General features: G+C 47.3%; 18 non-coding genes and 1 pseudogene across 18 annotated transcripts; 9 read left to right on the top strand and 10 right to left on the bottom strand.

The window, feature by feature from the left end:
• Positions 1-5,233: 5,233 nt before the first annotated feature.
• On the bottom strand, positions 5,234-5,349 carry LOC134989733 (U5 spliceosomal RNA). The gene has a single exon (XR_010194826.1). It is a non-coding gene; the product is annotated as a U5 spliceosomal RNA (small nuclear RNA).
• A 286-nt stretch (positions 5,350-5,635) lies between these two features.
• LOC134989731 (U5 spliceosomal RNA) lies at positions 5,636-5,751 on the bottom strand. The gene has a single exon (XR_010194824.1). It is a non-coding gene; the product is annotated as a U5 spliceosomal RNA (small nuclear RNA).
• Positions 5,752-6,021: 270 nt separating this feature from the next.
• On the bottom strand, positions 6,022-6,137 carry LOC134989727 (U5 spliceosomal RNA). Its single transcript, XR_010194820.1, has one exon. It is a non-coding gene; the product is annotated as a U5 spliceosomal RNA (small nuclear RNA).
• Positions 6,138-6,281: 144 nt separating this feature from the next.
• LOC134989722 (U1 spliceosomal RNA) lies at positions 6,282-6,409 on the top strand (annotated as a pseudogene).
• Positions 6,410-7,002: 593 nt separating this feature from the next.
• On the top strand, positions 7,003-7,166 carry LOC134989738 (U1 spliceosomal RNA). The gene has a single exon (XR_010194830.1). It is a non-coding gene; the product is annotated as a U1 spliceosomal RNA (small nuclear RNA).
• Positions 7,167-7,318: 152 nt separating this feature from the next.
• On the top strand, positions 7,319-7,481 carry LOC134989772 (U1 spliceosomal RNA). The gene has a single exon (XR_010194862.1). It is a non-coding gene; the product is annotated as a U1 spliceosomal RNA (small nuclear RNA).
• A 674-nt stretch (positions 7,482-8,155) lies between these two features.
• Positions 8,156-8,319, top strand: LOC134989740 (U1 spliceosomal RNA). Its single transcript, XR_010194832.1, has one exon. It is a non-coding gene; the product is annotated as a U1 spliceosomal RNA (small nuclear RNA).
• A 152-nt stretch (positions 8,320-8,471) lies between these two features.
• Positions 8,472-8,634, top strand: LOC134989712 (U1 spliceosomal RNA). The gene has a single exon (XR_010194809.1). It is a non-coding gene; the product is annotated as a U1 spliceosomal RNA (small nuclear RNA).
• Positions 8,635-9,310: 676 nt separating this feature from the next.
• On the top strand, positions 9,311-9,474 carry LOC134989739 (U1 spliceosomal RNA). The gene has a single exon (XR_010194831.1). It is a non-coding gene; the product is annotated as a U1 spliceosomal RNA (small nuclear RNA).
• Positions 9,475-9,626: 152 nt separating this feature from the next.
• On the top strand, positions 9,627-9,789 carry LOC134989711 (U1 spliceosomal RNA). The gene has a single exon (XR_010194808.1). It is a non-coding gene; the product is annotated as a U1 spliceosomal RNA (small nuclear RNA).
• A 675-nt stretch (positions 9,790-10,464) lies between these two features.
• LOC134989760 (U1 spliceosomal RNA) lies at positions 10,465-10,628 on the top strand. The gene has a single exon (XR_010194851.1). It is a non-coding gene; the product is annotated as a U1 spliceosomal RNA (small nuclear RNA).
• Positions 10,629-10,780: 152 nt separating this feature from the next.
• On the top strand, positions 10,781-10,943 carry LOC134989782 (U1 spliceosomal RNA). The gene has a single exon (XR_010194867.1). It is a non-coding gene; the product is annotated as a U1 spliceosomal RNA (small nuclear RNA).
• Positions 10,944-20,344: 9,401 nt separating this feature from the next.
• On the bottom strand, positions 20,345-20,508 carry LOC134989745 (U1 spliceosomal RNA). Its single transcript, XR_010194837.1, has one exon. It is a non-coding gene; the product is annotated as a U1 spliceosomal RNA (small nuclear RNA).
• Positions 20,509-21,163: 655 nt separating this feature from the next.
• Positions 21,164-21,326, bottom strand: LOC134989717 (U1 spliceosomal RNA). Its single transcript, XR_010194814.1, has one exon. It is a non-coding gene; the product is annotated as a U1 spliceosomal RNA (small nuclear RNA).
• Positions 21,327-21,478: 152 nt separating this feature from the next.
• LOC134989759 (U1 spliceosomal RNA) lies at positions 21,479-21,642 on the bottom strand. The gene has a single exon (XR_010194850.1). It is a non-coding gene; the product is annotated as a U1 spliceosomal RNA (small nuclear RNA).
• A 674-nt stretch (positions 21,643-22,316) lies between these two features.
• LOC134989781 (U1 spliceosomal RNA) lies at positions 22,317-22,479 on the bottom strand. Its single transcript, XR_010194866.1, has one exon. It is a non-coding gene; the product is annotated as a U1 spliceosomal RNA (small nuclear RNA).
• Positions 22,480-22,631: 152 nt separating this feature from the next.
• Positions 22,632-22,795, bottom strand: LOC134989754 (U1 spliceosomal RNA). The gene has a single exon (XR_010194845.1). It is a non-coding gene; the product is annotated as a U1 spliceosomal RNA (small nuclear RNA).
• A 671-nt stretch (positions 22,796-23,466) lies between these two features.
• On the bottom strand, positions 23,467-23,629 carry LOC134989771 (U1 spliceosomal RNA). The gene has a single exon (XR_010194861.1). It is a non-coding gene; the product is annotated as a U1 spliceosomal RNA (small nuclear RNA).
• A 152-nt stretch (positions 23,630-23,781) lies between these two features.
• LOC134989762 (U1 spliceosomal RNA) lies at positions 23,782-23,939 on the bottom strand. The gene has a single exon (XR_010194853.1). It is a non-coding gene; the product is annotated as a U1 spliceosomal RNA (small nuclear RNA).
• Positions 23,940-25,391: the final 1,452 nt, after the last annotated feature.

The raw sequence follows: 25,391 nt of genomic DNA, 5'->3' as shown, positions 1-25,391 counted from the left end.
ATAAAAAAACAGCTAGGAAGCACAATTTAGCAGTGGGTTGCAGAGAAAAAAAATTATGCTGGCAGAAAAGTCCAATTGAGTGATTAAACAGCTCTTCATTTTCTGATTTTATGTTTATGCTAACAAATTTGCTCTCTGAAAAGTGTCCACAAAGCCAAGTCTCTGATTAACACCTTTGTAGGAATGGTTTTTCACCTATTACTGAATTAAACTTGCTTCATTGGAAAGGCATCAAAGATGCATCCTCATTTCAATGTCTACTGAAATAATACAGGTTGACACCAGGAAACGTCACTGCATCATTGCTGCTTCCTCATGGGGAAGTCTGTTTAATGTGAAAACAAGGTGATATCTAATCAGCACACAGGTAAGGAATTAAGAAAATCTTTCTTTATGGGTGAAGATGTTTCTCACAAATTGTTGTCCCAATGCATCATTGAAATTCAAGATGGAAGATGATTTTCATATATCACTTGTACATTTTGCATTGCTCTTCTGGTGACAATGTAGTTTGTTTTTGTCAATTACCATTTCAGTAATAGGGTGAAGAAAATTAAGTGGATTTTTTAAAGAAAACAATGCTGTCAATATACTATTAAAACAAATTAAAATGATAAAAGTTATTGTACTTTAAGTAAAAATAAAAGAGCCAAAATATCAATCCCAGTTTTTGATTACTTTAATTATAAAAAAAAAAATGCACATAGCAGAGGATAGTTTCGATCAATCGACCTCTGGGTTATGGGCCCAGCATGCTTCCATTGCACTACTCTGCTGCTCATGGAAGTGTAAGAGATCCTGAAGACTAAATTGATTAAAGGCCTAAAAGTACTGGACTATAAGGAAAGACTTACTAGGCTGAATATTTATACACTAGAAAAGAGGTGCCTAAGAGGAGATATTATTAATATCTTCAAATATGTAAAGATACATAACAAAGAGTTATCAGAGGAATTATTTATTAAAAGAACACGTGATCACTCGCTGCGACTGGAGGAAAGTTCAGAACGCAATGGAGGAAAGGTTTCTTCACTGTTAGGGCAATCAGGATGTGGAATTCCCTGCCAGGGAAGGTGGTAATGGCGGACTCTGTAATTGGATTTAAAAAAGGAATGGATACATTTCTGAATGAAAAAGCTATCCAAGGTTATAATACTTAAAATATCAACATGGTTAATCCGGGGGTAACATGAGTTATAGTAGCTAACTAGTCATAAAACATTATTCAGCAAGTATGTAGAATCATCACAACTTAAAACAGGTTGAACACGATGGGCAATTTGCCTCTATTCAACCTCAAAAACTATGTTACTATATTACTATGTCATTGTAGTATACAGAACACCACAATGCAATGAGCAGTGATAGTGAGCACTGATGAGGATACTAGAACTGACACTGAGCAGCAAGATGCAGCACCGGACTATTAGTAATGTACTGTAGTATGCTGAGCACCACAATGCAGCACAAGACAATGAGCAGTGATACTGAGCACTGATGAGGATACTACTGAGAACTGACACTGAGCAGGAGAGACACACTACTAGTATTACTGAGCAGCAATAAGTAACCACTGATACTGAGCACTGATATTGAGATTTCCACTGAGAGAACATAGCCACGTCCTCTCCGCTCTCTCTTCAATGCACGAGTAATAATGGCAGCAACGCGCAGCTCTTTATATGGAATCCGAATCTCGCGAGAATCCGACAGCGGGATGATGACATTTTCCCTTGTTCAGGTTTTCCGAGTCAGGCGGGAACAACCGAGCCTGCCTTGGACCAGTGTAAACCACGTGGAGTTCGTGGGGAATTCGGTTCTCGGAGAACCGAACCCGCTCCTCTCTACCTTATACCCATCAATTTTTTTATTTTCAATCTAAGCCCCTGCAGTTTTCTGTAAGCATCTGCTTCGCTATGATGATCAACAAGTCACAAGGGCAAACACTCAGGGTTTGAGGCGTAGATCTTAGGACCAGCTGCTACAAGCATGGCAGAGGTGTCACTATCACTGGTGACACCCAGAGAGGTGGCGAGGGAGATTGTAATGCAGTGCGCGCAGATAAGCAGCGCAATGGTAAAAAGGAGGCATGGTTTCATAGGTAGGGGCGTGGCCTGGTGGCCTGAATCTACATTTTGTTGCTCCGGGTGTCCCGGGGGTTGGGGGCTGCACCCGGGGACTAGTGTGTGAGCGGTGCTGGCTCCTGCACAGTGACAGGGCATGGCCACCCAGCATGACGCCTCCCTTCTTGACCATGCTATAATTGCAGTCGCACTGCAGTTCAGCGTGATCATAAAAAATGGTGTAGGCTCCTGCTGGTGCAGACTGTATGTGCGCGCAGGAAGCCGCCACCATTTTTGTGATCACAGCGGCTGAATGTGATGTCATACAGCCGCTGTGACCACGCCCCCTGTGTCTCCTCCATTGCAGACCCCATTTTGAAGCCTTGCCCCCGCACCGCTCCATCCCTGACTTGGAAATGGAGTGTTGCTGACCCACCTCTCCCCCCCTTCCCCGCCCCGATTGACAGGCAGAGGCGATCACATTCTCTGCGGGGTGCCGCAGAAAATGCAGGCACATGCGTATGCTCTTAGCAATTTTTGCAGTTGGATCGCTTATTGTGATTGCAATCCAACCTGAATCAGGCCCTATCACAATGCGCTGCGGGCAGTACAAAATTGGGTTAATATAGGAGAAAAAACCCCAGACCTGTGCTCCTTAACTGTACCTGGTGGCTAGTGGAGCGGCTGCCCAGTAATCAGTGTCCACCGCAGTGCGCACACGGCCCACCCCCTACGGCCTCGCTCCCCTTCATCAGCGGCCTCGTGATCCGGAAGGGTGGTGTGTGTGTGACTGACCTTAGGATGAAACCGGAGCCTCCGCTGCAGTGACCCAGCAACCAGGGCACGGGAGTATACAGCGCCGCTGGGAGTGATGAAGCTGCAGTAAAGATGTCTATTAGACCTAGCCTGCTGCAGCCCTTGTAGATTCTCATAAAACAAGTTCTTCTTTTCTTGTTAAAATTAATAGCTAAGAATAGGCTGCCTGAGGCAGGCCCCTGTTAATTGGCCTGCTACTGAAGGCACCAACTACAAACTGAGCTCCCTGTTCATGGAAGCGGGGTTATAGAGGAGAATGCACTGAGCTTCTTGGGAACAGTCAAAAGCTTTGAGCCGGTTGGTGCCTCAGATCAAGATCCTACTCTACACCCCAATGTGAATCCTTGTGGAGTCCAGTGTACCCCACAGAAGAAATTAATGTGTCACACCCATTGGCAGCAACCTTAGAATAGCTGCTGACGGGCACAATTGAGAAAGGAAGGGGGGGGGGACATTTGAATCCAGCACATAGATGCAATTCAAATATGTAATTTGTACCTTCCTATTTTAAAATATAATGGATGAACCTCACCCTGTGAGAACAATCTTCATGATCAAGAGATCTCATATGCAAAATAAGGATGAGTTGGGATAGGGCTGGGGAGGGTGGCTGCTCGGGCAGCCCCTCCCCCGTCAAGTTAAGGAGATTCAACTGAGGAAGCACAAGGGAACTCTCGTCTGGGGACAACAACTGCAGGGAGACCACATCTTTTCAGATGAACATGGGAGGGCGGAAGGCTGCCTAATACTGAAGCACCATATGCAACAACTAGTACAAGCATTCCTGGGGGAAGGTCTGCAGCAGACGGATTTGCATACGGTGATGTTATCCAAGCAGTGGGCCAAAGTTGACTGGAACCCTCATCTGCATATGAAAAGAGAAAAGGGGCATGCAGGGCATGGCGGCCTTTTGCAGTGCTTGGATGACCCCTAGTTCACATTAAACACCCCCACCCTCCTTTGGTGTGGGGCTCATGTTGGCCATGCCCCATCCCCTGAAGCATTCAAGCTGATTTCTTGCAGCAGCTGGGCACTGTAACAGCTCCAGAGCTGTTCTGTAAGGCAAGTAAAAGGGTGTGGGCCCTGCAGCACCACCTGTAGTTCGCATTGTGCGTTGGAAGGCACAAAGTAAGCAGACGGGAGGAGAAGTCAGGATAGTGCGCAAGGGCATTCTTTTCTCTTAGTCCGTAGAGGATGCTGGGGTCACATTAAGAACCATGGGGTATAGACGGGATCCGCAAGAGACATGGGCACTTTAAGACTTTCAAAGGGTGTGAACTGGCTCCTCCCTCTATGCCCCTCCTCCAGACTCCAGTTATAGGAACTGTGCCCAGGGAGACGGACATTTCGAGGAAAGGATTTATTGTTAAACTAAGGTGAGCATCTTACCAGCTCACACCTTAAGCATGCCGCAGAAAGTGGCATTCAACAGAACACAAGCCAACGGCATGAGCAATTGCAGAAAAAAGCTGACCAGAACCATAACACAACATGTGTATAACCACAAGTAATAACTGCAGACACAGTATGGACTGGGACGGGTGCCCAGCATCCTCTACAGACTAAGAGAAAAGGATTTACCGGTAGGTATTAAAATCCTATTTTCTCATACGACCTAGAGGATGCTGGGGTCACATTAAGAACCATGGGGTTATACCAAAGCTCTTGAACGGGTGGGAGAGTGCGTACGACTCTGCAGCACCGAATGACCCAACTTAAGGTTATCATCAGCCAAGGTATCAAACTTGTAAAACTTAGCAAAAGTGTTTACTAAATAGCTGCTCGGCAAAGTTGCAATGCCGAGACTCCCCGACCAGCTGCCAAGGATGAACCCACCTTTCTAGTAGAATGGGTCTTCACCTACTTCAGTAACGGCAATCCTGCCGTGGAACGAGCATGCTGAATCTTACCACAGATCCAGCGCATAATGGTCTGCATGGAAGCAGGACACCAAATCCTGTTGGGAGCATACAGGACAAACAGAGCCTCTGTTTTCCTAATCTGAACCGTTCTGGTGACATACATTTTCAAAGTTCTGACCACAGCCAGAGACTTTGACTCAACGAAGGTGTCAGTGGCCAAAGGCACCATGTGGAAAGATGAACCACCTTCGGCAGAAATTGTTGACGTGTCCTCAATTCTGCTCTATCTTCATGAAAGATCAAATAAAGGCTCTTGTGATACTGCATGGTTTGTACTGTTTTCCATGTGCTCCCAGATCTTTCAAGCAAGTAGCATGGTCAAGAAAGTTCTGTTTGAAAAGAAACAAACATTTACTGTCATTGTTATGCAAATAAACTTACATTAAAGCTAACAAGAAAGCACACTCGTTCTGTCTTTAAACTGATAAAAGAAACCCCAATAATATGGGGCATGCAAAAATTGAGATAAAACTCAGTTTTGCTCCTCTCCACGGAAATCTTTAATAAAAGGCGAAATATTTGTTAGTTCTGAAGAGAAACCAGAGCATGACCAAGATTCCACCTGTCGCCTGAGTGCCATGCCAGCAGTTCTCATTCAGATCAAAGTGAGCACCCAATTTGAATGAAAGAAAGCAGATTTCTCACCAGGCTTCCCCTTGCTATAAACATGGTTTGTACTCTTTTCCATGTGCTCCCAGATCTTTCAAGCAATTAGTATGGTCAAGAAAGTTCTGCTTGAAAAGAAACAGACATTTATAGTCATTGTTATGCAAATAAACTTACATTAAAGCTAACAAGAAAGCACACTCGTTCTGTCTTTAAACTGATAAAAGAAACCCCAATAATATGGGGCATGCAAAAATTGAGATAAAACTCAGTTTTGCTCCTCTCCACAGAAATCTTTAATAAAAGGCGAAAGATTTGTTCGTTCTGAAGAGAAACCAGAGCATGACCAAGATTCCACCTGTCGCCTAAATGCTGTGCCAGCAGTCCTCATCCAGATCAAAGTGAGCGCCCAACTTGAAAGAAAGCAGATTTCTCACCTGGCTTCTCCTTGCTACAAGCATGGTTTGTACTGTATTCCATGTGCTCCCAGATCTTTCAAGCAAGTAGCATGGTCAAGAAAGTTCTGTTTGAAAAGAAACAAACATTTACTGTCATTTCTATGCAAATGAGCTTACATTAAAGCACACTCATTCTATCTTTAAACCGATAAAAGAAACCCCAAAAAGATGGGGCATGCAAAAATTGAGATAAAACTCGGTTTTGCTCCTCTCCACGGAAATCTTTAGTAAAAGGCGAAAGATTTGTTCGTTCTGAAGAGAAACCAGAGCATGACCAAGATTTTCATCTGAAAATATGTGTTCTCCCTGCAGTTGTTGTCCCCAGATGAGAGTTCCCTTGTGCTGCCTCAGTTGAATCTCCTTTACTTGACAGAGATGTGCCTGAGCAGCGGCCCTCCCCAGCCCTATCCCAAATCATACTTATTTTGCATAGGAGATACCATGGTCATGAAGATTGTTCTCCCAGGGTGAGGTTCATTCATTGCATTCTGGGTATGCTGACCCCTGTGATTTTCCCAAATGTGGGAAACTCGCTTTTATACCCTTGTGCACTATCCTGACTTCTCCTCCTGTCTGCTTACTTTGTGCCTTCCAATGCACAATACAAACTACAGGTAGTGCTGCAGGGCCCACACCCTTTTACTTGCCTTACAGAGCAGCTCTGGAGCTGTTACAGTGCCAAGCTGCTGCAAGAAATCAGCTTGAATGCTTCAGGGGATGGGGCATGGCCAACATGAGCCCCACACCGAAGGAGGGTGGGGGTGTTTAATGCGAACTAAGGGTCATCCAAGCGCCGCAAAAGGCCGCCATGCCCTGCATACCCCTTTTCTCTTTTCATATGCAGATGAGGGTTCCAGCCAACTTTGGCCCACTGCTTGGATGACATCACCGTATGCAAATCCGTCTTCTGCAGAACTTCCCCCAGGAATGCTTGTACTAGTTGTTGCATTTGGTTTGTTGTTTGGGGGTGCTTCAGTATTAGGCAGCCTTCTGCCCTCCCATGTTCATCTGAAAAAATGTGTTCTCCCTGCAGTTGTTGTCCCCAGATGAGAGTTCCCTTGTGCTGCCTCAGTTGAATCTCCTTTACTTGACAGAGATGTGCATGAGCAGCGGCCCTCCCCAGCCCTATCCCAAATCATACTTATTTTGCATAGGAGATACCATGGTCATGAAGATTGTTCTCCCAGGGTGAGGTTCATTTATTGCATTTTGGGTATGCTGACCCCTGTGATTTACCCAAATGTGGGAAACTCGACTGCATTATTTGTGGTAGTGGGGGACTGTGTTTGTGCTTTCCTCTGGTCAGCTCTGGTAAAACTCAGATTTCTTTGTCTCAGATTTTCCTCTAGCCTTGTTCTTCTTTCGAGAGTTCCCTTGTGCTGCCTCAGTTGGATATCCTTCACTTTACAGGGAAGTACCCGAGCAGCGACCCTCCCCAGCTCTCGCCCAACTCCTACTTACCTGCCAGGTGAGATACTATGATCATGAAGGTGCTTCTCCCAGGGCAAGGCTCACCCATTGCACTCTGGGTGTGCTGCTCCTGCGATTTCCCCAAATGTGGGAAACTTGACTGCATAATTTGTGTTTCCCCTGGTCGGCTCTCGTATAATTCAGATCTCTTTGTCTCAGGTCTCTCTCCAGCCTAGTTTGCTGTCTGTTTCCACTTCTCTTTTCTTGAGCCGCTCCCTTCTATGCCCTTGCGCACTATCCTGACTTCTCCTCCTTTCTGCTTACTTTGTGCCTTCCAACGCACAATGCGAACTATAGGTAGTGCTGCAGGGCCCACACCCTTTTACTTGCCTAACAGAGCAGCTCTGGAGCTGTTACAGTGCCCAGCTGCTGCAAGAAATCAGCTTGAATGCTTCAGGGGCTGGGGCATAGCCAACATGAGCCCCACACCGAAGGAGGGTGGGGGTGTTTAATGCAAACTAGGGGTCATCCAAGCGCCGCAAAAGGCCGCCATGCCCTGCATAACCCTTTTCTCTTTTTATATGCAGATGAGGGTTCCAGCCAACTTTGGCCCACTGCTTGGATGACATCACCGTATGCAAATCCGTCTTCTGCAGACCTTCACCCTGGAATGCTTTTACTAGTTGTTGCATTTGGTTTGTTGTTTGGGGATGCTTCAGTATTAGGCAGCCTTCTGCCCTCCCATGTTCATCTGAAAATATGTGTTCTCCCTGCAGTTGTTGTACCCAGATGAGAGTTCCCTTGTGCTGCCTCAGTTGAATCTCCTTTACTTGACAGAGATGTGCCTGAGCAGCGGCCCTCCCCAGCCCTATCCCAAATCATACTTATTTTGCATAGGAGTTACCATGGTCATGAAGATTGTTCTCCCAGGGTGAGGTTCATTCATTGCATTCTGGGTATGCTGACCCCTGTGATTTCCCCAAATGTGGGAAACTCGACTGCATTATTTGTGGTAGTGGGGGGCTGTGTTTGTGCTTTCCTCTGGTCAGCTCTGGTAAAAGTCAGATTTCTTTGTCTCAGATCTTCCTCTAGCCTTGTTCTTCTTTCGAGAGTTTCTTTGTGCTGCCTCAGTTGGATCTCCTTCACTTGACAGGGGGGTGCCCGAGCAGCGACCCTCCCCAGCTCTAGCCCAACTCCTACTTACCTGCCAGGTGAGATACTATGATCAGGAAGTTGCTTCTCCCAGGGCAAGGCTCACCCATTGCACTCTGGGTGTGCTGCTCCTACGATTTCCCCAAATGTGGGACACTTGACTGCATAATTTGTGTTTCCTCTGGTCGGCTCTCGTATAATTCAGATCTCTTTGTCTCAGGTCTTTCTCCAGCCTAGTTTGCTGTCTGTTTCCACTTCTTTTATCTTGAGCCCCTCCCTTCTATACCCTTGTGCACTATCCTGACTTCTCCTCCCGTCTGCTTACTTTGTGCCTTCCAATGCACAATGCAAACTACAGGTAGTGCTGCAGGGCCCACACAATCTTTTACTTGCCTTACAGAGCAGCTCTGGAGCTGTTACAGTGCCCAGCTGCTGCAAGAAATCAGCTTGAATGCTTTAGGGGATGGGGCATGGCCAACATGAGCCCCACACCAAAGGTGGGTGGGGGTGTTTAATGCGAACTAGGGGTCATCCAAGCACCGCAAAAGGCAGCCATGCCCTGCACGCCCCTTTTCTCTTTTCATATGCAGATGAGGGTTGAAGCCAACTTTGACCCACTGCTTGGATGACATCACCATATGCAAATCCATCTGCGGCAGGCCTTCCCCCAGGAATGCTTGCACTAGTTGTTGCATTTGGTTTGTTGTTTGGGGGTGCTTCAGTTTTAGGCAGCCTTCTGCCCTCCCATGTTCATCTGAAAATATGTGTTCTCCCTGCAGTTGTTGTCCCCAGATGAGAGTTCCCTTGTGCTGCCTCAGTTGAATCTCCTTTACTTGACAGAGATGTGCCTGAGCAGCGGCCCTCCCCAGCCCTATCCCAAATCATACTTATTTTGCATAGGAGTTACCATGGTCATGAAGATTGTTCTCCCAGGGTGAGGTTCATTCATTGCATTCTGGGTATGCTGACCCCTGTGATTTCCCCAAATGTGGGAAACTCGACTGCATTATTTGTGGTAGTGGGGGGCTGTGTTTGTGCTTTCCTCTGGTCAGCTCTGGTAAAAGTCAGATTTCTTTGTCTCAGATCTTCCTCTAGCCTTGTTCTTCTTTCGAGAGTTTCTTTGTGCTGCCTCAGTTGGATCTCCTTCACTTGACAGGGGGGTGCCCGAGCAGCGACCCTCCCCAGCTCTAGCCCAACTCCTACTTACCTGCCAGGTGAGATACTATGATCAGGAAGTTGCTTCTCCCAGGGCAAGGCTCACCCATTGCACTCTGGGTGTGCTGCTCCTACGATTTCCCCAAATGTGGGACACTTGACTGCATAATTTGTGTTTCCTCTGGTCGGCTCTCGTATAATTCAGATCTCTTTGTCTCAGGTCTTTCTCCAGCCTAGTTTGCTGTCTGTTTCCACTTCTTTTATCTTGAGCCCCTCCCTTCTATACCCTTGTGCACTATCCTGACTTCTCCTCCCGTCTGCTTACTTTGTGCCTTCCAATGCACAATGCAAACTACAGGTAGTGCTGCAGGGCCCACACAATCTTTTACTTGCCTTACAGAGCAGCTCTGGAGCTGTTACAGTGCCCAGCTGCTGCAAGAAATCAGCTTGAATGCTTTAGGGGATGGGGCATGGCCAACATGAGCCCCACACCAAAGGTGGGTGGGGGTGTTTAATGCGAACTAGGGGTCATCCAAGCACCGCAAAAGGCAGCCATGCCCTGCACGCCCCTTTTCTCTTTTCATATGCAGATGAGGGTTGAAGCCAACTTTGACCCACTGCTTGGATGACATCACCATATGCAAATCCATCTGCGGCAGGCCTTCCCCCAGGAATGCTTGCACTAGTTGTTGCATTTGGTTTGTTGTTTGGGGGTGCTTCAGTTTTAGGCAGCCTTCTGCCCTCCCATGTTCATCTGAAAATATGTGTTCTCCCTGCAGTTGTTGTCCCCAGATGAGAGTTCCCTTGTGCTGCCTCAGTTGAATCTCCTTTACTTGACAGAGATGTGCCTGAGCAGCGGCCCTCCAAGCCCTATCCCAAATCATACTTATTTTGCATAGGAGACACCATGGTCATGAAGATTGTTCACCCAGGGTGAGGTTCATTCATTGCATTCTGGGTATGCTGACCCCTGTGATTTCCCCAAATGTGGGAAACTCGCCTGCATTTTTTGTGGTAGTGGGGGACTGTGTTTGTGTTTTCCTCTGGTCAGCTCTGGTAAAAGTCAGATTTCTTTGTTTCAGATCTTCCTCTAGCCTTGTTCTTCTTTCGAGAGTTCCCTTGTGCTGCCTCAGTTGGATCTCCTTCACTTGACAGGGGGGTGCCCGAGCAGTGACCCTCCCCAGCTCTAGCCCAACTCCTACTTACCTGCCAGGTGAGATACTATGATCATGAAGGTGCTTCTCCCAGGGCAAGGCTCACCCATTGCACTCTGGGTGTGCTGCCCCTGCGATTTCCCCAAATGTGGGAAACTTGACTGCAGAATTTGTGTTTCCCCTGGTCGGCTCTCGTATAATTCAGATCTCTTTGTATCAGGTCTCTCTACAGCCTAGTTTGCTGTCTGTTTCCACTTCTTTTTTCTTGAGCCCCTCCCTTTTATACCCTTGTGCACTATCCTGACTTCTCCTCCTGTCTGCTTACTTTGTGCCTTCCAATGCACAATGCAAACTACAGGTAGTGCTGCAGGGCCCACACCCTTTTAGTTGCCTTACAGAGCAGCTCTGGAGCTGTTACAGTGCCCAGCTGCTGCAAGAAATCAGCTTGAATGCTTCAGGGGCTGGGGCATAGCCAACATGAGCCCCACACCAAAGGAGGGTGGGGGTGTTTAATGCGAACTAGGGGTCATCCAAGCACCGCAAAAGGCCGCCATGCCCTGCATGCCCCTTTTCTCTTTTCATATGCAAATGAGGGTTCCAGCCAACTTTGGCCCACTGCTTGGATGACATCACCGTATGCAAATCCGTCTGCTGCAGACCTTCCCCCAGGAATGCTTGTACTAGTTGTTGCATATGGTTTGATATTTGATGGTGCTTCAGTATTAGGCAGCCTTCCACCCTCCCATGTTCATCTGAAAAGATGTGGTCTCCCTGCAGTTGTTGTCCCCAGACGAGAGTTCCCTTGTGCTTCCTCAGTTGAATCTCCTTAACTTGACGGGGGAGGGGCCGAGCAGCCACCCTCCCCAGCCCTATCCCAACTCATACTTATTTTGCATATGAGATCTCTTGATCATGAAGATTGTTCTCACAGGGTGAAGTTCATCCATTATATTTTAAAATAGGAAGGTACAAATTACATATTTGAATTGCATCTATGTGCTGGATTCAAATGTCCCCCCCCCCCTTCCTTTCTCAATTGTGCCCATCAACAGCTATTCTAAGGTTGCTGCCAATGGGTGTGACACATTAATTTCTTCTGTTGGGTACACAGGACTCCACAAGGATTCACATTGGGGTGTAGAGTAGGATCTTGATCTGAGGCACCAACCGGCTCTGCCTGTCAATCGGGGCAGGGGGGGAGAGGGGGGTCAGCAACACTCCATTTCCAAGTCAGGGATGGAGCGGTGCGGGGGCAAGGCTTCAAAATGGGGTCTGCAATGGAGGAGACACAGGGGGTGTGGTCACAGCGGCTGTATGACATCACATTCAGCCGCTGTGATCACAAAAATGGTGGCGGCTTCCTGCGCGCACATAGTCTGCACCAGCAGGAGGCTACACCATTTTTTATGATCACGCTGAACTGCAGTGCGACTGCAATTACAGCATGGTCAAGAAGGGAGGCGTCATGCTGGGTGGCCATAAGAGATGAGCGGGTTCGGTTCCTCGGAATCCGAACCCGCCCGAACTTCACCCTTTTTTGCACGGGTCCGAGCAGACTCGGATCCTCCCGCCTTGCTCGGTTAACCCGAGCGCGCCCGAACGTCATCATCCCGCTGTCGGATTCTCACGAGACTTGGATTCTATATAAGGAGCCGCGCGTCGCCGCCATTTTCACATGTGCATTGAGATTGATAGGGAGAGGACGTGGCTGGCGTCCTCTCCGTTTAGATTAGAAGATAGAGACGAGTGACATTTGATTTACTACTAATTTGGGGAGCAGTTGAACTTGTCAGGAGTACTCAGTAGTGCAGAGTTTTGCTGATAGTGACCACCAGTTTTATTATTTATAATCCGTTCTCTGCCTGAAAAAAAACGATACACATACCATATCTGTGCTCAGCCTCAGTGTGCTGCATGATATATCATCTATGTATATCTGACTGTGCTGAGTGCTCACTGCTCACACAGCTTAATTGTGGGGGAGACTGGGGAGCAGTTATAGCAGGAGTACAGTGCACACTTTTGCTGCCAGTGTGACCACCAGTATATTGTCTGCCTGAAAAAGTTAAACACTCCTGTGGTGTTTTTTTTTTATTCTATAAACGCATTCTGCTGACAGTGTCCAGCAGGTCCGTCATACATATATTATATAAATATTTATCTGCAGTAGTGTTATATATTTTTTTTCATCTTTATCATCTCTATATTAGCAGACGCAGTACGGTAGTCCACGGCTGTGGCTATCTCTGTGTCGTCAGTGCTCGTCCATAATTGTATACCTACCTACCTGTGGTGGGTTTTTTTTTTTTTATCTTCTTCATACTAGTAGTTTAGGAGTCTACTGACAGTGTCCACCAGGTCCATCATTATATTATATACCTACAGTAGTAATATATTTATTATATTATCTATACTAGCAGACGCAGTACGGTAGTCCACGGCTGTGGCTATCTCTGTGTCGTCAGTGCTCGTCCATAATTGTATACCTACCTACCTGTGGTGGGTTTTTTTTTTTATCTTCTTCATACTAGTAGTTTAGCAGTCTGCTGACAGTGTCCACCAGGTCCGTCATTATATTATATACCTACAGTAGTAATATATTTATTATATTATCTATACTAGCAGACGCAGTACGGTAGTCCACGGCTGTACCTACCTCTGTGTCGTCAGTGCTCGTCCATAATTGTATACTTACCTGTGGTTGGGTTTTTTTTTCTATCTTCTTCATACTAGTAGTTTAGGAGTCTGCTGACAGTGTCCACCAGGTCCGTCATTATATTATATACCTACAGTAGTAATATATTTAGTATATTATCTATACTAGCAGACGCAGTACGGTAGTTCACGGCTGTACCTACCTCTGTGTCGTCACTCGTCCATAATTGTATACCTAACTGTGGTGGGTTTTTTTTTCTATCTTCTTCATACTAGTAGTTTAGCAGTCTGCTGACAGTGTCCACCAGGTCCGTCATTATATTATATATACCTACAGTAGTTATATATATATTTTTTTTATATCATTAATTATCATCTCTATACTAGCAGACGCAGTACGGTAGGCCACGGCTGTGGCTATCTCTGTGTCGTCAGTGCTCGTCCATAATTGTATACCTACCTACCTGTGGTGGAAGTTTTTTCTATCTTCTTCATACTAGTAGTTTAGCAGTCTGCTGACAGTGTCCACCAGGTCCGTCATTATATTATATATACCTACAGTAGTTATATATATATTTTTTTTATATCATTAATTATCATCTCTATACTAGCAGACGCAGTACGGTAGTCCACGGCTGTAGCTACCTCTGTGTCGTCAGTCACTCGTCATCCATAAGTATACTAGTATCCATCCATCTCCATTGTTTACCTGAGGTGCCTTTTAGTTGTGCCTATTAAAATATGGAGAACAAAAATGTTGAGGTTCCAAAAATAGGGAAAGATCAAGATCCACTTCCACCTCGTGCTGAAGCTGCTGCCACTAGTCATGGCCGAGACGATGAAATTCCATCAACGTCGTCTGCCAAGGCCGATGCCCAATGTCATAGTACAGAGCATGTAAAATCCAAAACACAAAAGATCAGTAAAAAAAGGACTCAAAAATCTAAATAAAAATCATCGGAGGAGAAGCGTAAACTTGCCAATATGCCATTTACCACACGGAGTGGCAAGGAACGGCTGAGGCCCTGGCCTATGTTCATGGCTAGTGGTTCAGCTTCACATGAGGATGGAAGCACTCAGCCTCTCGCTAGAAAAATGAAAAGACTTAAGCTGGCAAAAGCACAGCAAAGAACTGTGCGTTCTTCAAAATCACAAATCCACAAGGAGAGTCCAATTGTGTCGGTTGCGATGCCTGACCTTCCCAACACTGGACGTGAAGAGCATGCACCTTCCACCATTTGCACGCCCCCTGCAAGTGCTGGAAGGAGCACCCGCAGTCCAGTTCCTGATAGTCAGATTGAAGATGTCAGTGTTGAAGTACACCAGGATGAGGAGGATATGGGTGTTGCTGGCGCTGGGGAGGAAATTGACAAGGAGGATTCTGATGGTGAGGTGGTTTGTTTAAGTCAGGCACCCGGCGAGACACCTGTTGTCCGTGGGAGGAATATGGCCATTGACATGCCTGGTGAAAATACCAAAAAAATCAGCTCTTCGGTGTGGAAGTATTTCAACAGAAATGCGGACAACAGGTGTCAAGCCGTGTGTTGCCTTTGTCAAGCTGTAATAAGTAGGGGTAAGGACGTTAACCACCTCGGAACATCCTCCCTTATACGTCACCTGCAGCGCATTCATCATAAGTCAGTGACAAGTTCAAAAACTTTGGGCGACAGCGGAAGCAGTCCACTGACCAGTAAATCCCTTCCTCTTGTAACCAAGCTCACGCAAACCACCCCACCAACTCCCTCAGTGTCAATTTCCTCCTTCCCCAGGAATGCCAATAGTCCTGCAGGCCATGTCACTGGCAATTCTGACGAGTTCTCTCCTGCCTGGGATTCCTCCGATGCATCCTTGAGTGTAACGCCTACTGCTGCTGGCGCTGCTGTTGTTGCTGCTGGGAGTCGATGGTCATCCCAGAGGGGAAGTCGTAAGACCACTTTTACTACTTCCACCAAGCAATTGACTGTCCAACAGTCCTTTGCAAGGAAGATGAAATATCACAGCAGTCATCCTGCTGCAAAGCGGATAACTGAGGCCTTGGCATCCTGGGCAGTGAGAAACGTGGTTCCGGTATCCATCATTACTTCAGAGCCAACTATAGACTTGATTGAGGTACTGTGTCCCCGGTACCAAATACCACCTAGGTTCCATTTCTCTAGGCAGGCGATACCAAAAATGTACACAGACCTCAGAAAAAGACTCACCAGTGTCCTAAAAAATGCAGTTGTACCCAATGTCCACTTAACCACGGACATGTGGACAAGTGGAGCAGGGCAGACTCAGGACTATATGACTGTGACAGCCCACTGGGTAGATGTATTGACTCCCGCCGCAAGAACAGCAGCGGCGGCACCAGTAGCAGCATCTCGCAAACGCCAACTCTTTCCTAGGCAGGCTATGCTTTGTATCACCGCTTTCCAGAATACGCACACAGCTGAAAACCTCTTACGGCAACTAAGGAAAATCATCACAGAATGGCTTACCCCAATTGGACTCTCCTGTGGATTTGTGGCATCGGACAACGCCAGCAATATTGTGCGTGCATTATATCTGGGCAAATTCCAGCACGTCCCATGTTTTGCACATACCTTGAATTTGGTGGTGCAGAATTATTTAAAAAACGACAGGGGCGTGCAAGAGATGCTGTCGGTGGCCACAAGAATTGCGGGACACTTTCGGCGTACAGGCACCACGTACAGAAGACTGGAGCAACACCAAAAACGCCTGAACCTGCCCTGCCATCATCTGAAGCAAGAAGTGGTAACGAGGTGGAATTCAACCCTCTATATGCTTCAGAGGATGGAGGAGCAGCAAAAGGCCATTCAAGCCTATACATCTGACCACGATATAGGAGGTGGAATGCACCTGTCTCAAGCGCAGTGGAGAATGATTTCAACGTTGTGCAAGGTTCTGCAACCTTTTGAACTTGCCACACGTGAAGTCAGTTCAGACACTGCCAGCCTGAGTCAGGTCATTCCCGTCATCAGGCTTTTGCAGAAGAAGCTGGAGACATTGAAGGAGGAGCTAAGACAGAGCGATTCCGCTAGGCATGTGGGACTTGTGGATGGAGCCCTTCATTCGCTTAACCAGGATTCACGGGTGGTCAATCTGTTGAAATCAGAGCACTACATTTTGGCCACCGTGCTCGATCCTAGATTTAAAACCTACGTTGTATCTCTCTTTCCGGCAGACACAAGTCTGCAGGGGTTCAAAGACCTGCTGGTGAGAAAATTATCAAGTCAAGCGGAACTTGATCGGTCAACAGCTCCTCCTTCACATTCTCCCGCAATTGGGGGTGCGAGGAAAAGGCTCAGAATTCCGAGCCCACCCGCTGGCGGTGATGCAGGGCAGTCTGGAGCGACTGCTGATGCTGACATCTGGTCCGGACTGAAGGACCTGCCAACGATTACGGACATGTCGTCTACTGTCACTGCATATGATTCTATCACCATTGAAAGAATGGTGGAGGATTATATGAGTGACCGCATCCAAGTAGGCACGTCAGACAGTCCGTACGTATACTGGCAGGAAAAAGAGGCAATTTGGAGGCCCTTGCACAAACTGGCTTTATTCTACCTAAGTTGCCCTCCCACAAGTGTGTACTCCGAAAGAGTGTTTAGTGCCGCCGCTCACCTTGTCAGCAATCGGCGTACGAGGTTACTTCCAGAAAATGTGGAGAAGATGATGTTCATTAAAATGAATTATAATCAATTTCTCCGTGGAGACATTGACCAGCAGCAATTGCCTCCACAAAGTACACAGGGAGCTGAGATGGTGGATTCCAGTGGGGACGAATTGATAATCTGTGAGGAGGGGGATGTACACGGTGATGAATCGGAGGATGATGATGAGGTGGACATCTTGCCTCTATAGAGCCAGTTTGTGCAAGGAGAGATTAATTGCTTCTTTTTTGGTGGGGGTCCAAACCAACCCGTCATTTCAGTCACAGTCGTGTGGCAGACCCTGTCACTGAAATGATGGGTTGGTTAAAGTGCGCATGTCCTGTTTATACAACATAAGGGTGGGTGGGAGGGCCCAAGGCAATTCCACCTTGCACCTCTTTTTTCTTTTATTTTTCTTTGCGTCATGTGCTGTTTGGGGAGTGTTTTTTGGAAGGGCCATCCTGCGTGACACTGCAGTGACACTCCTAGATGGGCCAGGTGTTTGTGTCGTCCACTTGGGTCGCTGAGCTTAGTCACACAGCTACCTCATTGCGCCTCTTTTTTTCTTTGCGTCATGTGCTGTTTGGGGAGTGTTTTTTTGAAGGGCCATCCTGCGTGACACTGCAGTGCCACTCCTAGATGGGCCAGGTGTTTGTGTCGGCCACTTGGGTCGCTGAGCTTAGTCACACAGCTACCTCATTGCGCCTCTTTTTTTCTTTGCGTCATGTGCTGTTTGGGGAGTGTTTTTGGAAGGGCCATCCTGCGTGACACTGCAGTGCCACTCCTAGATGGGCCAGGTGTTTGTGTCGGCCACTTGGGTCGCTGAGCTTAGTCACACAGCTACCTCATTGCGCCTCTTTTTTTCTTTGCGTCATGTGCTGTTTGGGGAGTGTTTTTTGGAAGGGCCATCCTGCGTGACACTGCAGTGCCACTCCTAGATGGGCCAGGTGTTTGTGTCGGCCACTTGGGTCGCTGAGCTTAGTCACACAGCTACCTCATTGCGCCTCTTTTTTTCTTTGCGTCATGTGCTGTTTGGGGAGTGTTTTTTGGAAGGGCCATCATGCGTGACACTGCAGTGCCACTCCTAGATGGGCCAGGTGTTTGTGTCGGCCACTTGGGTCGCTGAGCTTAGTCACACAGCTACCTCATTGCGCCTCTTTTTTTCTTTGCGTCATGTGCTGTTTGGGGAGTGTTTTTGGAAGGGCCATCCTGCGTGACACTGCAGTGCCACTCCTAGATGGGCCAGGTGTTTGTGTCGGCCACTTGGGTCGCTGAGCTTAGTCACACAGCTACCTCATTGCGCCTCTTTTTTTCTTTGCGTCATGTGCTGTTTGGGGAGTGTTTTTTGGAAGGGCCATCCTGCGTGACACTGCAGTGCCACTCCTAGATGGGCCAGGTGTTTGTGTCGGCCACTTGGGTCGCTGAGCTTAGTCACACAGCTACCTCATTGCGCCTCTTTTTTTCTTTGCGTCATGTGCTGTTTGGGGAGTGTTTTTTGGAAGGGCCATCATGCGTGACACTGCAGTGCCACTCCTATATGGGCCAGGTGTTTGTGTCGGCCACTTGGGTCACTGAGCTTAGTCATCCAGCGACCTCGGTGCAAATTTTAGGACTAAAAATAATATTGTGAGGTGTGAGGTGTTAAGAATAGACTGAAAATGAGTGGAAATTATGGTTATTGAGGTTAATAATACTTTGGGATCAAAATGACTCCCAAATTCTATGATTTAAGCTGTTTTTTAGGGTTTTTTGAAAAAAACACCCGAATCCAAAACACACCCGAATCCGACAAAAAAAATTCGGTGAGGTTTAGCCAAAACGCGTTCGAACCCAAAACACGGCCGCGGAACCGAACCCAAAACCAAAACACAAAACCCGAAAAATTTCCGGTGCACATCTCTAGTGGCCATGCCATGTCACTGTGCAGGAGCCAGCACCGCTCACACACTAGTCCCCGGTGCAGCCCCCAACCCCCGGGACACCCGGAGCAACAAAATGTAGATTCAGGCCACCAGGCCACGCCCCTACCTATGAAACCATGCCTCCTTTTTACCATTGCGCTGCTTATCTGCGCGCACTGCATTACAATCTCCCTCGCCACCTCTCTGGGTGTCACCATTGATAGTGACACCTCTGCCATACTTGTAGCAGCTGGTCCTAAGATCTACGCCTCAAGCCCTGAGTGTTTGCCCTTGTGACTTGTTGATCATCATAGCAAAGCAGATGCTTACAGAAAACTGCAGGGGCTTAGATTGAAAATAAAAAAAAATGATGGGTATAAGGTAGAGAGGAGCGGGTTCGGTTCTCCGAGAACCGAATTCCCCACGAACTCCACGTGGTTTACACTGGTACGAGGCAGGCTCGGTTGTTCCCGCCTGACTCGGAAAACCTGAACAAGGGAAAATGTCATCATCCCGCTGTCGGATTCTCGCGAGATTCGGATTCCATATAAAGAGCTGCACGTTGCCGCCATTTTTACTCGTGCATTGAAGAGAGAGCGGAGAGGACGTGGCTATGTTCTCTCAGTGGAAATCTCAATATCAGTGCTCAGTATCAGTGGATACTTATTGCTGCTCAGTAATACTAGTAGTGTGTCTCTCCTGCTCAGTGTCAGTTCTCAGTAGTATCCTCATCAGTGCTCAGTATCACTGCTCATTGTCTTGTGCTGCATTGTTGTGCTCAGCATACTACAGTACATTACTAATAGTCCAGTGCTGCATCTTGCTGCTCAGTGTCAGTTCTAGTATCCTCATCAGTGCTCACTATCACTGCTCATTGCATTGTGGTGTTCTGTATACTACAGTAACATAGTAATATAGTAACATATAGTAACATAGTTTTTGAGGTTGAATAGAGGCAAATTGCCCATCGTGTTCAACCTGTTTTATGTTGTGATGATTCTACATACTTGCTGAATAATGTTTTATGACTAGTTAGCTACTACAACTCATGTTACCCCCGGATTAACCATGTTGATATTTTAAGTATTATAACCTTGGATAGCTTTTTCATTCAGAAATGTATCCATTCCTTTTTTAAATCCAATTACAGAGTCCGCCATTACCACCTTCCCTGGCAGGGAATTCCACATCCTGATTGCCCTAACAGTGAAGATCATAGTATCTCACCTGGCAGGTAAGTAGGAGTTGGGCCAGAGCTGTGGAGGATTGCTGCTCGGGCACCCCCTGTCAAGTGAAGGAGATCCAACTGAGGCAGCACAAGGGAACTCTCGAAAGAAGAACAAGGCTAGAGGAAGATCTGAGACAAAGAAATCTGACTTTTACCAGAGCTGACCAGAGGAAAGCACAAACACAGTCCCCCACTACCACAAATAATGCAGTCGAGTTTCCCACATTTGGGGAAATCACAGGGGTCAGCATACCCAGAATGCAATGAATGAACCTCACCCTGGGAGAACAATCTTCATGACCATGGTATCGCCTATGCAAAATAAGTATGATTTGGGATAGGGCTGGGGAGGGCCGCTGCTCAGGCACATCTCTGTCAAGTAAAGGAGATTCAACTGAGGCAGCACAAGGGAACTCTCATCTGGGGACAACAACTGCAGGGAGAACACATATTTTCAGATGAACATGGGAGGGCAGAAGGCTGCCTAATACTGAAGCACCCCCAAACAACAAACCAAATGCAACAACTAGTACAAGCATTCCTGGGGGAAGTTCTGCAGAAGACGGATTTGCATACGGTGATGTCATCCAAGCAGTGGGCCAAAGTTGTCTGGAACCCTCATCTGCATATGAAAAGAGAAAAGGGGTATGCAGGGCATGGCGGCCTTTTGCGGCGCTTGGATGACCCTTAGTTCGCATTAAACACCCCCACCCTCCTTCGGTGTGGGGCTCATGTTGACAATGCCCCAGCCCCTGAAGCATTCAAGCTGATTTCTTACAGCAGCTTGGCACTGTAACAGCTCCAGAGCTGCTCTGTAAGGCAAGTAAAAGGGTGTGTAGTTTGCATTGTGCATTGGAAGGCACAAAGTAAGCAGACAGGAGGAGAAGTCAGGATAGTGCACAAGGGTATAAAAGGGAGGGGCTCAAGAAAAAAGAAGTGGAAACAGACAGCAAACTAGGCTGGAGAGAGACCTGAGACAAAGAGATCTGAATTATACGAGAGCCGACCAGGGGAAACACAAATTATGCAGTCAAGTTTCCCACATTTGGGGAAATCGCAGGGGCAGCACACCGAGAGTGCAATGGGTGAGCCTTGCCCTGGGAGAAGCACCTTCATGATCATAGTATCTCACCTGGCAGGTAAGTAGGAGTTGGGCTTGAGCTGGGGAGGGTCGCTGCTCGGGCACCCCCCTGTCAAGTGAAGGAGATCCAACTGAGGCAGCACAAGGGAACTCTCAAAAGAAGAACAAGGCTAGAGGAAGATCTGAAACAAAGAAATCTGACTTTTACCAGAGCTGACCAGAGGAAAACACAAACACAGTCCCCCGCTACCACAAATAATGCAGTCGAGTTACCCACATTTGGGGAAATCACAGGGGTCAGCATACCCAGAATGCAATGAATGAACCTCACCCTGGGAGAATAATCTTCATGACCATGGTATCTCCTATGCAAAATAAGTATGATTTGGGATAGGGCTGGGGAGGGCCGCTGCTCAGGCACATCTCTGTCAAGTAAAGGAGATTCAACTGAGGCAGCACAAGGGAACTCTCATCTGGGGACAACAACTGCAGGGAGAACACATATTTTCAGATGAACATGGGAGGGCAGAAGGCTGCCTAATACTGAAGCACCCCCAAACAACAAACCAAATGCAACAACTAGTGCAAGCATTCCTGGGGGAAGGCCTGCCGCAGATGGATTTGCATATGGTGATGTCATCCAAGCAGTGGGTCAAAGTTGGCTTCAACCTTCGTCTGCATATGAAAAGAGAAAAGGGGCGTGCAGGGCATGGCGGCCTTTTGCGGTGCTTGGATGACCCTTAGTTTTCATTAAACACCCCCACCCTCCTTCGGTGTGGGTCTCATGTTGGCCATGCCCCAGCCCCTGAAGCATTCAAGCTGATTTCTTGCAGCAGCTTGGCACTGTAACAGCTCCAGAGCTGCTCTGTAAGGCAAGTAAAAGGGTGTGGGCCCTGCAGCACTACCTGTAGTTTGCATTGTGCATTGGAAGGCACAAAGTAAGCAGACAGGAGGAGAAGTCAGGATAGTGCACAAGGGTATAAAAGGGAGGGGCTCAAGAAAAAAGAAGTGGAAACAGACAGCAAACTAGGCTGTAGAGAGACCTGATACAAAGAGATCTGAATTATACGAGAGCCGACCAGGGGAAACACAAATTCTGCAGTCAAGTTTCCCACATTTGGGGAAATCGCAGGGGCAGCACACCCAGAGTGCAATGGGTGAGCCTTGCCCTGGGAGAAGCACCTTCATGATCATAGTATCTCACCTGGCAGGTAAGTAGGAGTTGGGCTAGAGCTGGGGAGGGTCGCTGCTCGGGCACCCCCCTGTCAAGTGAAGGAGATCCAACTGAGGCAGCACAAGGGAACTCTCGAAAGAAGAACAAGGCTAGAGGAAGATCTGAGACAAAGAAATCTGACTTTTACCAGAGCTGACCAGAGGAAAACACAAACACAGTCCCCCACTACAACAAATAATGCAGTCGAGTTACCCACATTTGGGGAAATCACAGGGGTCAGCATACCCAGAATGCAATGAATGAACCTCACCCTGGGAGAACAATCTTCATGACCATGGTATCTCCTATGCAAAATAAGTATGATTTGGGATAGGGCTGGGGAGGGCCGCTGCTCAGGCACATCTCTGTCAAGTAAAGGAGATTCAACTGAGGCAGCACAAGGGAACTCTCATCTGGGGACAACAACTGCAGGGAGAACACATATTTTCAGATGAACATGGGAGGGAAGAAGGCTGCCTAATACTGAAGCACCCCCAAACAACAAACCAAATGCAACAACTAGTGCAAGCATTCCTGGGGGAAGGCCTGCAGCAGATGGATTTGCATATGGTGATGTCATCCAAGCAGTGGGTCAAAGTTGGCTTCAACCCTCGTCTGCATATGAAAAGAGAAAATGGGCGTGCAGGGCATGGCGGCCTTTTGCGGCGCTTGGATGACCCCTAGTTCGCATTAAACACCTCCACCCTCCTTCGGTGTGGGGCTCATGTTGGCTATGCCCCAGCCCCTGAAGCATACAAGCTGATTTCTTGCAGCAGCTGGGCACTGTAACAGCTCTAGAGCTGCTCTGTACGGCAAGTAAAAGGGTGTGGGCCCTGCAGCACTACCTGTAGTTTGCATTGTGCATTGGAAGGCACAAAGTAAGCAGACGGGAGAAGTCAGGATAGTGCGCAAGGGCATAGAAGGGAGCAGCTCAAGAAAAGAGAAGTGGAAACAGACAGCAAACTAGGCTGGAGAGAGACCTGAGACAAAGAGATCTGAATTATACGAGAGCCGACCAGGGGAAACACAAATTATGCAGTCAAGTTTCCCACATTTGGGGAAATCGCAGGAGCAGCACACCCAGAGTGCAATGGGTGAGCCTTGCCCTGGGAGAAGCACCTTCATGATCATAGTATCTCACCTGGCAGGTAAGTAGGATTTGGGCTAGAGCTGGGGAGGGTCGCTGCTCGGGTACCCCCCTGTCAAGTGAAGGAGATCCAACTGAGGCAGCACAAGGGAACTCTCGAAAGAAGAACAAGGCTAGAGGAAGATCTGAGACAAAGAAATCTGACTTTTACCAGAGCTGACCAGAGGAAAGCACAAACACAGTCCCCCACTACCACAAATAATGCAGTCGAGTTTCCCACATTTGGGGAAATCACAGGGGTCAGCATACCCAGAATGCAATGAATGAACCTCACCCTGGGAAAACAATGACCATGGTATCGCCTATGCAAAATAAGTATGATTTGGGATAGGGCTGGGGAGGGCCGCTGCTCAGGCACATCTCTGTCAAGTAAAGGAGATTCAACTGAGGCAGCATTTTTCGTTTGGGAGAAAAATGCAAAGGTACAATACAGGTTTTCCTTGCCGATATCTCTCTTTTGCAAAGAGATAGGCATTGGAAAATTCAGGGCTATAACGTGTAGATGAAGCACTAACAGGAGGCTTTAAAATTTTCATTCTAGTGTATTTCGTTTGGGAAAAAATGCAAAGGTACAATACCGCTTTTCCTTGCCGATATCTCTCTTTTGCAAAGAGCTAGGCATTGGAAAATTCAGGGCTATAACGTGTAGATGAAGCACTAATAGGAGGCTTTAAAATTTTCAATCTAGTGTCCTTCGTTTGGGAGAAAAATGCAAAGGTACAATACAGCTTTTCCTTGCCAATATCTCTCTTTTGCAAAGAGCTAGGCAATGGAACATTCAGGGCTATAACGTGTAGATGAAGCACTAACAGGAGGCTTTAAAATTTTCATTCTAGTGTCTTTCGTTTGGGAGAAAAATGCAAAGGTACAATACAGCTTTTCCTTGCCAATATCTCTCTTTTGCAAAGAGCTAGGCATTGGAAAATGCAGGGCTATAACGTGTAGATGAAGCACTAACAGGAGGCTTTACAATTTTCATTCTAGTGTCTTTCGTTTGGGAGAAAAATGCAAAGGTACAATACAGTTTTTCCTTGCCGATATCTCTCTTTTGCAAAGAGATAGGCATTGGAAAATTCAGGGCTATACCGTGTAGATGAAGCACTAACAGGAGGCTTTAAAATTTTCATTTTAGTGTCTTTCGTTTGGGAGAAAAATGCAAAGGTACAATACAGCTTTTCCTTGACAATGGCCCTCATTCCGAGTTGTTCGCTCGGTATTTTTCATCGCATCGCAGTGAAAATCCGCTTAGTACGCATGCGCAATGTTCGCACTGCGACTGCGCCAAGTAACTTTACTATGAAGAAAGTATTTTTACTCGCGGCTTTTTCTTCGCTCCGGCGAACGTAATGTGATTGACAGGAAATGGGTGTTACTGGGCGGAAACACAGCGTTTCAGGGGCGTGTGGCTGAAAACGCTACCGTTTCCGGAAAAAACGCAGGAGTGGCCGGGGAAACGGTGGGAGTGCCTGGGCGAACGCTGGGTGTGTTTGTGACGTCAACCAGGAACGACAAGCACTGAAATGATCGCACAGGCAGAGTAAGTCTGGAGCTACTCTGAAACTGCTAAGTAGTTAGTAATCGCATTATTGCGAATACATCGGTCGCAATTTTATGAAGCTAAGATTCACTCCCAGTAGGCGGCGGCTTAGCGTGTGTAACTCTGCTAAAATCGCCTTGCGACCGATCAACTCGGAATGAGGGCCAATATCTCTCTTTTGCAAAGAGCTAGGCATTGGAAAATTCAGGGCTATAACGTGTAGATGAAGCACTA

This window comes from Pseudophryne corroboree, unplaced genomic scaffold (assembly GCF_028390025.1).
Source record: "Pseudophryne corroboree isolate aPseCor3 unplaced genomic scaffold, aPseCor3.hap2 scaffold_1123, whole genome shotgun sequence".
NCBI lineage: Eukaryota > Metazoa > Chordata > Amphibia > Anura > Myobatrachidae > Pseudophryne > Pseudophryne corroboree.
Note: the sequence above shows the minus strand (reverse complement) of the source record. Positions and strands in the feature narration are given on the sequence as shown.